The following is a 12,574-nucleotide window of genomic DNA, read 5'->3' on the forward strand; positions in this document are numbered from 1 at the left end:
ATTAAAGAAAGCAAAATCTAATCACGAGAGTGGTTAATATCGAATTATTGGTAACTCAACTCCACAAGTATCCAATTTAGCATGTTTATCGGGAGGAAAATCATAGAGCATTTAATATACTGGTAAAATTAAAAAATTGGCAAAGTGCTAACTTATTCCGATGAATGTCATATTTGAATCCCGCTACAATCTAATTCATAAAGTGTGGGTCATTGATGCGATATGCACAACTCTAAAATTAAGCGAATATGTATCCAGAGGCAAATTATGTAGCTGATAGGCTAGTAAAATTTGGTAAAGACTTAACTTCTTCAGATGCTAGTCATAATGGAGCTACAGATTTTAGGAAGGATGTTCAATAAAAACCTACCTTTGGCTATTACTTAACACTTACCACTACTAAGCTACATTCCTAAGATGTGTTAAGGTTGTTCAAACCTTTATATTTAACCAAATAAAATAGTAGCATTTTATCTATATACACGATATAATTTTTCGACGGAGGTTGTTCACCTGACTATTTTCAATAACGAGAGTTCTGGACCAACTTCAGCACAAAGAATCCCTACTTGTAATCACACATTAATTCCCAGTTTCAGTAATTAAATAAAGCTTGTTTTAAGCAAAAATAAAAAATAAAAAAAATCATAACCGTTACTACCCTTTTGGGCTGGGTGTGTTCGGTGCGGAATTTTTTTTTTAATCTTTTCATGTTTGGTTTGGTTGGTTAAAGTTTTTACAAAATTATTCTCGAGATTACTTAATTATGAGGAAAGCGATCACTCTCTTATTGGAAGAAGGAAAATTAAGTTTTAGAAGTGGGAATTCACATTGATTGTGTCCATTCTTCAACATAGCCCCTCATCTTCACTCAATGCTCCAACTCCAATTTCACCTTCCAGCATATTTGTCCAAATCATATACTCCCTCGGTCCCATTTTACTTGTCCCAAATTTTTCAATTTGATTTTTTATTTTACTTGTCATTTTTTCAAAAATGAAGAAGAGACAATTATTTTTTTCATGTAACCCTTTGCATTAATTTTTTTTCTTCAAATTAAAATATAAACATCATTTAATAGGGGTACTATGATAAACTAGTCATGTTATTAATTATTTTTTCTTAATCAATGTAACAAGTTAAATTGAGACAACTAAAATGGAACGGAGGGAGTATAAATGTTTTTAGAATTATTGCTTTCGTTTACTTACCGAACACAAGAAATTAGTAAATGACACTTATTTTACTTCCTACAGAACACAACCTTTGTGTTCTCCTTTTTCATTCCATGTTAATTAACTATTGCTTTTCCTTAACAAAAGAACATTCGATAGGCAAAATCAAGACACTCTTTAATCTCATAACGTACCTTCTTTTTATAGTTTATTTCACATTGAACTTGAGGCTTTGAATTGCAAAAAAAAATTCAGATTAAAAAAAAGGTAAATTTTGTCAATAAAGTATCCAGCATTGATAAGTTAGCTCATAACCGATCGAAAAAGGTACAAAAGGTATATAAAATCCAGCGAAAAAGTAAAGGAATATTCAAAATTATGGAAAAAGTGAGGAAGAAGCAATAGTCACAACATTGGCTCTTTTAAAACGTCAAGTCCTATAGCTACATACGCAACTTGCTTTCTGCCTCCAAAAATGCCAAAGGGGAAAGTATCTATTGAATGTGTTGTGGAAATACTGCTCCACTTTTGACATTTTGAGGTATGGTTTCTCATATAATCCCCACTATGTGACCCCAATTTTAATCATAACGAGCTGGGAAAAAAATAAAAAGAGAACTTTTTATTGCAGTTCCAATATATGTATATATAGCACATATAAAAAGTCATACTCTTTTTTTGTTTGTTTGTTTCGGTGTTCGTATTGGAGCCCCGATTAATTCGGATCAAGCGTTGCAGGACCCATTAAGGTGGCATCGCTCCCAACAGAGTTTTCTCCATATCCAGAGTCGAACCCTCGACCTCTGGTTAAGAGCTGATTTAGAGTGAAGCAACCTCATCTACTGCACCACAACCCATGTTGATAGATATAAAAAATCATACTCAATAGCATGTTCAAGATAAAGAGTGGGCGTCCCAAAAACGCGGGGAGCTAAGGGGAATAACACGCAATAGTTGACATTCCAAATTCCAAACAGTCAAAACTAGACGATCCACTTTCATTCTTCTCTTTTTGTCTCTCACTTTTTCGGTGTCTGATATTCATTTTGAGATTCAATTAATTTGAATTTACGTAACAATATCTAAGTACACTATTATTCTATAAAAGATGATCTCACCATACTCAACTTTTCAAATTTATTATTATTAAAAATAAAAAAGTATTTATCTATATTTCAATATCGCCTTGAAATATTACTTATTTTACTATTGATATATTCCTGTCAACAAGGAACAAATGGAATAAATGATTCATATCTTTTGTGAATATACACACTCATTGGTTCGCACTCTATTTGGTTGTAACTTCTTCAGACTCTGTTGAAGCAACATATATTCAGGCCAAATCCATCCCCTATTTAACTAATGATAGAAAAAATGTCCATCAAGTTCAATCAATCAATTATTTGACCCATGACATATACGATTCATGCTTTCTCAAAGACTTTCCAATAATTGACTTAGAACCTCCTCCTTAGATATTGATTTGATTAATTTGTTAAATCAGATCTTCATTGTTTCTATTATTTTCTTTTTAGTCCGTGAAAACGGATATCTTTGTTGATGTACTACACATACGTTATCTAGAGAAAGTATTTTAGTCCGTGAAATGAATAATCTTTAATAACGTACATAAACAAATCAGAGAAATTATATTATTGACAAGGAGTGAAGGTGAACGCCATAATAAATTAATTTATTGCTTCATGCAAATTACAATTACAATCTAATGAGAAATATAAAATATTTAAATTTTCTAAGCCGGAAGACACGGCCTAAAACGCAGAGACATTACAGCAAGGATGGTTTACATGAGACAAAACATTCAGATATATAGCAGCTTTCTTTGCATTTTTTTTTATCAAATGAAATTATCTGCCTAGAAATAAGTTAAAGGCCTGGCCATATAGCTAGTAGTAGGTAGAAATTAGGAAAGCTGTTATTGGACGAGTCTAATATAGTAAATGTAAGAGATAAAATATTTTTTTATAAAAGTGAAAGACATGTTGAGAAAAGGTGATAATCATGAAAGAGGAGAAGCCATGTAGGTTCAAAGTGGGCAAAAGGGTAGATAGAAAATGTGACAGCATGATGCAAAAACAAATTGTTGTTACTCTGGTCGGTAGAAACAGACAAATATTCCAACTTTAGTTCATTTGTTTTGAGAAATCTTACCCTTAACGTTCATGGGCGGAGCAAACGGGGTCAGATGAACATTCTTCGTCGAGTAATTACATGATCTACAAAGATTAAATGTTAGCTATTATGAATAAATATTTAATTTTGCATACCTTTAACATAACTGGGAAGAAATTCACACACCCTTTGTTAAATTCTTGGCTCCACCACTGTTAACTTTATTCGGAACATTGGAGCTAGCTACCACTATTTAGTTTGGTGAGTTAATTCTTTCACTATTTTGATTTTCTTACACTTCCTAGGTTACCATGCTTTCCTCGTTATGCTCTTGTTGGTTTGTGCCCAACATGCATAATAATCTTCTTTATTACTTTTGATTCATAATAAGTGAGCTTTAAAAGCTTAAGCATTTAGTAACATTTGTTAGAAGGCTTATTTGGCTAGGATGCCATCTGATTTTCAAAAAAAATGAAGATTAGTACATAATTTGTGATTACAAGCTAGTTGATGTGCAAATTGTATATTCTTGACTACTTTGTGCTTGAAATAATAATTTATATAAATTGAAAGTATGAAATTAGGAAGAATCTCCATTATAAACAATTTTACGTTATATTTCTGTTTCCAAAAAAATCTCAAAGTCCGGATAAGAAATTGCTATAGTCTGAACGTCTCATCCACTACAGCTGTAGAATGTGTGAGGTTAGGTTGAGCTCCCAGCTTTCTCCTGCTCATGTGAAAGGAACAAGCACTATGCTCTTACATGCCTAATTAACGTAGGCTTTGCGTCTCACACATGCATGTATGTCATTTTTCACTAAATAATTGAATCCATCATCATCAAAAAATAGTGCGGTGAAATGAATAGAATCCCGATATATGTGAATAAAAGTCTTTATTTTGAGTTTTGATAATGAAAAAACAACATATAAAGAGCACTCCACAGGCGGAGCTAATGTGTAAATGTGAATTTGGTCGAATTCAGTAACTTTTATCTAGATTTTATGTTATGAATGGGCATCGACCCGTATTGGTAAAGCAACCCAATACCATATTAAGTGGCTATGTTTTGGGATGCGGGTTGATAAATATCACTTGTGAGAGCAAAATAGGTTATGCGTATTGTGTGTTGCCTTAGGCAAAGTCCATGCTTCCCATCTCCAATTCCTCTATAGCTTCTCATCTCCTTCTATCTATCACGGTATTTTTCTTTCTCTCGAAGGGCTTTTAATTGTTATTGTTCGTTGATTACATACATTTCTCAATTGTACTTTGTATTCTCAGCGTTTATAATCTATATTATCCTTGTGTTAGTAACTCGAGTTGTTACATCCTGTATATGCCTTAATATTGTACAAATTATTAGTTAGAATCCAATAATGAAAAAAAGCTAAAGAATTAAATTCATAAGTTTTAAATTTTTACTCTGCTTTTGAAATTGGTCATTATGTGATCAGTCATACATGGACCACGATACAAATTTAAATTAATCAATAACGATAACATACCCAATAAAATTCTATAATGTTGTGACGGAGAATTGTGAGTATACACAAATCTTATCTCAAACTTTGACGCAGAAAATAAATTAAAATTATTCGAGTTAATAAATATCGAATAAACCAAATGGACAAACAAAAAAAGAAGGATAACTCGACCCATTCTACACCAGTGTCACAACAAAATTACGTCAACGCGGGTGACGAGATGTAAGTTCTAGGAGTAGTATTATTTTAACTTGTACGTATCATTGTCCGTGTGTTTATAGTATTATTTTTCACACACGTTAACACTAATAAAAGAATGTTTATTTTCAAATCAAATATGTATTACTGGTTATACACAACATACTTTACGGGATGTTTTATTTTCTTTCTTCTGTTAAGCAGCCCAAAAATTTAATTGTTGAACAACAATATTATTGAACTAGATCCATATTTTCCGCATTTTACGTTATTATTTAAAAAAAAAAAAAAATTGGTGGAAAAAGATATTGCCTATATTAGTTAAACATTACTACAGGGAACATTGGTCATGAGCTTGTCGTGACCCCAGTCCCAGTGGGTCTGAGTTACACAAGAAGGTGGAAAGTGGCGGATGAGACTGACTAAATTCTATGGTATTTTTACGTTATTCTTAGCTATTATTCTGTCGATCTATTATACTGAAAAAAAATATCTTTTTTTTATTTCTCTAGTTTAGAAAATCAATAGTATTATTTAGAGTCTCAAATAGTTCTTAATTTACCTTTGTTATTATTATTATTCTTTTTATTGCTTCTTACTGCTTAAAGGCTTTGCCAAATCAGTACTTGACAAGTTAAAATGGACGGAGTGAACATTATTTGAACGGCCAAACTACAAGGTCAGGGGAACAACTGTTCCCTTGCAAGGTCTCGATTTAGGAAATGTACCAAAACAAACCAAATAGCAATAGCTTTCACATGTTTAATGGACTAACAACTTTGAGTGGACAAAGACGACATCCTCAAATGCTTAATTCTTTCCTTGTTTGAAAGAAGCACGTGAGATCACATTCTAAAACTCCCTATTGATGGTCCAAATTTTGATGAGCCTCAGGTCCAAATTAAACCAACAGAGGAGGAGTTGCTACTTATTACACTGTCTACAACTCCCTATCGTGTATTATATGCATTGCTTCATTTCCACTCTACACAACTCACACTTCCTTTATTACTTGCCCATGTTAAGTGACATATATTATTGCAGTTAAGTTGTCCGATAATATTAGTTAATTAATGAACAATTAGGCATTGCCCAAGGTCTGCCGGTGGAATGATCTATTTAAACTTAGTGACTATTTCATCGACAAATTTGAATTATAAAGAAAATTAGTTGGATTGGGTAGGGAGAGTTAGCATCCCTCGTCACCTTTGTACCCGAAACAAATGTGATAAGCTACACAATGTCTAATCTCTCTTGTGCATGCCATTATATTATCAATTGCGAGTAACTCACAATGGGGTCAACCCTGATCTAAATTAGATTTACTACGTACTATCCTTATGATCAAACAATAATCATATATCGTCTTATTTCTTGACCGATAATTCTATGATTCCAGCCAGAAACTTCTTGAGAGTTGGAGGATTAAAACGTATCCAACCTAACTAGTAGAATGGCACTAATAGAGTATGGTAACAAATTAAAATGGGGGAAAGGGAGAAAGAATCTCTTATCTTCTGCTACAAAAAAGATATTGTACATTTTATAATTTATACATGGATATTCTATATATCTAATCTTCCCTTATCTTATTCAAAAGGATCTACGACTCTCCAAAGGTGCATGCCATCGACCACTTGAAAAGGAACACGCAAGTAATACTATAGTTATGAGATGTAGGAGATGAAAGAACAATATGGAAAAGTGGACCAATGAGAAGTAAATGGGGCAGACATGTCTTGCTATTTCCAAGACAAGATTAAGGGAAACGCTATAGAGTGGGGCACCTATGGTTTGTTACAATCAAGGCATATCCCCCCGCTAACATCGAGTGCTAATTAAATAAAACAGCCTTTTTTCTTTTCCATGTGCCCAAATTTAAGTGCTACCTTCCAAAACCCAAAAACGAATTCCTCCTCATAGCCCTCCTTAGCTTGCAATGACCTCCTTTTCTTGATCTTCTTTTCATCTATTCTCAACCAAAATCATTTACATTGTCTCTTTGGACTTTGAATAAAGCATTGACTAGCTGGTCTCCAACCAAATTGAACCAATTCTTGTTTCTTCGTTTTTCCTTATTTACTCCTTCTATGAGGCTAATATGAAGTAGAGCAATCATGGGGAAAATTTTCTTCAAATACATATAATAGTATAATATCTAATGAATGCACGTAAATTTACTGAAAAATAAGTAACACTAGAAGAAAACGATATACATATGTACTATGTAGTAGTCCTACGGTGTCTTTTTATTTGCTCTATTTGGATTAGACACACTCCTTAATAAATTCCTTACTTCTATGCTCGGTCTCCTCTATCTAATTCCACTTCTTGGTAAATAGAAGTAACTAACCAGGCTAGAAGAGAAAAGGCCAGAATGATCTTAGTGAACTGTAAACCGTAGTTCAAGGAGGCTTTCTAAGTCCTATCCTAGTAGGGCCGAAAGCAAAGGCTTCAGAGACTCTCTTTCTAATAGATTCAAAAGTCAAGAAAAAGTCTACATTTCTTTTTCCTACTGGATTTCAAATTCCAGTTCTGATTTTGACCTGAACTTCAGAGGCGATGGAGAAAATCAAAGTCTTGTTGACACTAAACGTTGACTCAAAACTATGAATGCTACCTTAAGGGAGAGAAGTTTCCCAAGGGCAGAGTTAAGGTGACATGAAATTGCTTAAAAGAAAGAGAGAAGATAGGCTAGGTGGCTCACTTCCCGCCAGATAACGATGGGTAAGCAAACTTGTTTAAGATATCCATGGAAGCAAGACTGAGTAGCTCAATCTCTAAGTGTTAATTTGTCAGTTTCATCAACGAAAGTTGCCTGAGATCATATGGATCAACAATTCTCATTTCTTAGTTACAAAAAGCCCTTCTCAGTAAGCCAAGAGCCACTCATCTAAGCAAGCAGATTAGAATTCAGCTGTGCCGGAGCACAAAACAAGCACGCTTAGACTGCGATATGCAATAATGAGTACAATTTGACACTCTGACCGCTAGCAGACGCTTATTTTGCCTGAAAGAAGGAAAAAAATCAGTCCCACAGCCTACTTTTACGTTTCCAATTTTCGGGGCAGAAGATCAAAGAAGGAAGGAGTTTTTCTTCTTTCCTTGATTCCTTCTCACTGAGAGATGCGACATTAGTGGTTCCGATGCTATAAGTAGACTGCTTTCTGACTCGTGCAAAGGGTTTGAGCAAGATGGATAGGATTTATGACTTCCACTTACTATAGAAAGAAATGGATGAAAACCTATGCTAAGAGAGTCCTGTATCGATCCTTTTTCTTTCTGATTTTGCTTTCCCTCCGCCAGTCCTTTGATCGCTCTCGCTCAGTTGAAGTCAGTCTTCTTCTGATCTGATTGAATCTTTTACTTTCTTCCTTTAAAGTGCTTACTCAGTCCAGATGAACTCTCAATCCAAAGGTAGAGGAAGACAAAGCTTATGCCACAGCACAATACCTGACCTTCTTAGATTATAAGGCTATAATAATGAATCTGCTTTCTAGAGCCAAGCCAGGCTTATAACAACCTATTCAATGCAATGTTTCGCCGACATTGAACTGCAGAAAGCCATTAAAGAATGAAAGCAGGGTAGGAGATTAAACCTCGGAGAACTTAACTACCTTAGTTCTACGGGGTTTTGGACATCATCATCCTCGTCAGGTTCTTCACAATTCCATCTCCTCGGATATCGAATATAGGAAGTGGCTTCGAACTCACCATCTTTTTGGCAGTGATCATTGGTTTGATGAGTGTGCACGATGGTACTTTGCTTCCTGCGCACGGGCTTTCCCTTTTGCTTCGTTTTAGCTTATTTTTTCGTGGGGCCTCATTGTGATCCTAGAACTTTTTTTGAGTTGCATTCCGCTTCTGTTCACTCAGAGGGAGGTTTCGCTACTTCACTTATTGGGAAAGCAATGGAACGGAACTCGGCCTAGCTGGGCTGACACTTTATGCTAATCAAACTCTAAGTGAAAGTCCAGTTATTTTAGTTGAATGTGAATAGACAATGACTGGACACAACGTCACTCTTCCTCTCTAATAGGGGACAGGTGACTCAATTCAATTTCTTGGTTTGAGCTAATATAACGGTTTTTTTTGGTAGTTGGAGTTGCCTTGATGTCAGAAAGGTGTCCAGTTAAGAAGGTACGACAAAATGGCTATTCTCTTGCTCGTGTCTTGGCCACAACTACTGCTCGTAGTCATAGTAAGAGCTCAGAGTCTCGGACTTTATCGCCCGAATCTTTCTATCAGTTTCTTTCTGTCTGTGGGACTAGCTAACCAATGAGATAGACCATGTTCAAACTCAAGCTTGCCATTCAGAGGCAGGAGACACTCTCCTCCTGTTCCGTGCATTCCAACATTTTTTTTTGTTATGGTCAACTTTATTTTTCTACTCATTATTAGAGCCCTCGGTGCCTTTGTAGGGATTTCAATTTGACATTTTCTAAGAAAAGAATAAAGAAGAATCACCCCTCTCCTCTGACTCATTCTCATTTAGAAATGCCATCAAAGAAATCTTTGATTGTTATTTGTTTGTACTGAATAGAATAGGTCCAAGGGTCGGCCCTTTAACCTATAAAAAGGATTCTTCCAAGAAAGTTTGACTTTTTTAACTCAGAAATGAGACTAGAGAATCAAGAGATATCATTTGTGTACAGGGCCGTGGCACGACTCCAAGGGTAAAGTGAGAAATAAAAGATTTTAACTGACTCAAAATTCGCCACAAAGGATTGCCTAATTGCAGTTTGTCGGAAAAGAGTGGACAATGAATGAAAATAGACAGACTGATGTAGGATGTGTTGTCTTGGAACGTATAACTCCAGCTTCGTATAGAGAGTGATCAAATGCCTACTCAGTTAGTCCTTTATTATCTTTCTTATCCTTGCAAAGGTCACTCTAATAAATGCATTCTTTTCCCGCTATCTAATAGAGACTTGTACAGCGGCTAAACTAAAGGATCTGGTACGTGCTGCTAACTAGAGAGCACAAGACTGTCTCTCAAGCCCATTTGATTTGACACATGAAGCTAAAAAGCCTAAACATATAAATAGAATCGAATCGATCAAAGTACAGGCTTGATCCCTGAACTCCTATTGAGAGTGGAGCTAAGGATAAACTTTATTGCACCTTTGAACATGTCTCATCTAATTTAAGCGCATGATTCATTTCATTTTCAGAGAATAGATTGAAGATCGAATCTATCTTAGGAGGGTCAATGATTCATAAAAGAGTCGCGGATCTTTGATGAAAGTAGCTCGACTGATTTATCCATTCCAGTTATAGGCTGGACTCTCTTGGCATCAATCATTCATTCTTTTTATTAAAATTAAAGAGTAGTAATAGTATGTTATTTCTATGCTCATTCTGATCTTTCTCTTTTCTTCTTTCTCCTTTGTTATCCCTACTATTGATCTGACTTTTATTAGTTTGGTCCACTTCATAAATGACATCCTGTCAGTTAGCATTCAAATTCTACTATATGCTTAACACATTGACTTCTATTTAAGTAACGATGTGCTCTAAGGGAGTCTTCCCATCTCGAATCTACGTATCGATACTCGTCAAATCCAGTTCATTCAGTAGGAGAGTGACTATTGCAGTCACATCCTGTCTTCTCTTCTATCTCTTCGTCGTTCAATCAGTGATTTAGTGGCATTCTATCTTGAAGCGAATACAGCGTAAGGTCGCTTGTGCCTTTCTTCCTTCGTTATCCTCGCTCCGAACCTTATTCAAAGCAAAAAGACGATGATCTCATACTAAGAAAGAATTTCGATCTCGTTCTCGTATAGTTGAGAAAGGCTTCATTTAGGAGCGAGATTGTCATCCAACTAGAAAGATCGTAAAGAAAGCCACTTTGATGCCCAAAACTCCCATGTTGGTTTGACCAAGCAATTTTTAAAAAATACCTCATTGCAGAAAGCAGATTGTTCTTTTTATGAAAGATGCAAACAAAAGGCATCTGTACTCATAGGATTGCGGGCAACTCTTTAGTCAGATGAATAAGGATTTACTTGCCAGCGTGAGGGCTTTCAAAAAAAGCAGCAAAACAAGAGAGGCAGCAGCTTGAAGTTGATCTCAATCAAGTTCTACCATCAGGTCAGTTACAAAAGAACAAAATACTCAAACAAAACTCTTTTTCCAGTTTCTGGTCTTTGACATCAATCTCTAAGTTCATCCTGCAGAGCGAGTCGAGCATAGCTAGCTCTGCGCTACCATGACGCTATGTCGCGCCTGCACATCTAATTATAGAATGCACTAAAAGCATACCTGATCGGTATGACTAGGGTTAAAAGCCCTACATTCTATTTCAATTCGGATGGGCTTCCCCTATTATCTGGCCTTAACCATTGCATTGGCTGTGAAGGCTTTCATTACTGGGTAAGTCGAATCCAAGATGATGCCTTGTTTGGGCTCATTCATCCTCTCCTCCCCACTTTGATGGAATTATTTTTTTGCCGTATGGGGAGGTTTGTAGTCGTTTCACTCTTTTAGTCGATATGAAGTTCATTTCACTACGTATAGAATACAAAATATCCAAACAAAGATCGGCTTCTTGCCGGTGTGAATAAGCATTAGACTCACTTCAAGTATATAGAGTGATTCGTTTCACTTTCACTTAGATACGTATCTTTTTGTTCAACTCCTTTAGTCAGTAAACTCGGGGATGAAAGCTCTAGCTAATCTTGGACAGGTTTATTTTTTTGTTTTTTCGCGTAGTGAATTCTTCTCTCTCTTATGATATGATATTTCCGCTTGAGGCTCTGCGAGACCTGAAATACAGGTTTTGAAGAAACTAGGCCAACGGCATCAAAGATGCTCTTATTTCGCGAAGTAGGGATTGGGAGTTTCATCTCAGACTTTACTTGAAAAAGCCTAAAGCAGAGGTTCTGAAAGACCTTACTTGATCCGTCTTCGGCTTCGCGCTGAACAAACTTGGTTGTATCTTCCCGATCCCCGAAAAATTTCTCATCCTCAATAAGAGCCAGCCTTGTTTGTCTTTTCGCAGCTACTGTAAGGTGATCACCCATCCCTTGTACATCCAACCGAAGCTCAAACACTTGTCTCTGAAGCTCTTCCTTTTCCCGTTCCCATTCTTTTCGTTTAGTATAAAATTCCTGCCTAACAATCTCAGCTTCTGAAGGTTACCGAAAGAAAAAGTTAAAAGCTTCGGTCACAGCAAATGGTAACACAATATCGTCGTTAACTCGCTCGTTTCTCCAAATAACATATTTTGGGGTGACAAGGTTAGGTTGGCACACCTGGAAAAGTTCATACTTTACAATTGTTTCCATACACTAATAATCTCACATACCTTCTGAGCTGAATACTATGCCCCATAGTTAAACTCTAGCTGATCTAACCCAAAAGTCTGAGAGATGAAAAACTGAGACTCAAACTGCCTCTGAACCAATAATGGTGCGTAGCTGACAGCTCCCCATACTCCCAAAAGTGGAACCCACGGTTTATCGCCACAAACATATAAGAGTGGATGAGGATATACCCGAGTAACATCTTCCGCATTGAGATTTTGAAGAAACGCCACCCACTGTTCCTTAGTCATGTCCATACGCCATTTCC

Source organism: Capsicum annuum, chromosome 3 (assembly GCF_002878395.1).
Source record: "Capsicum annuum cultivar UCD-10X-F1 chromosome 3, UCD10Xv1.1, whole genome shotgun sequence".
Taxonomy (NCBI): domain Eukaryota; kingdom Viridiplantae; phylum Streptophyta; class Magnoliopsida; order Solanales; family Solanaceae; genus Capsicum; species Capsicum annuum.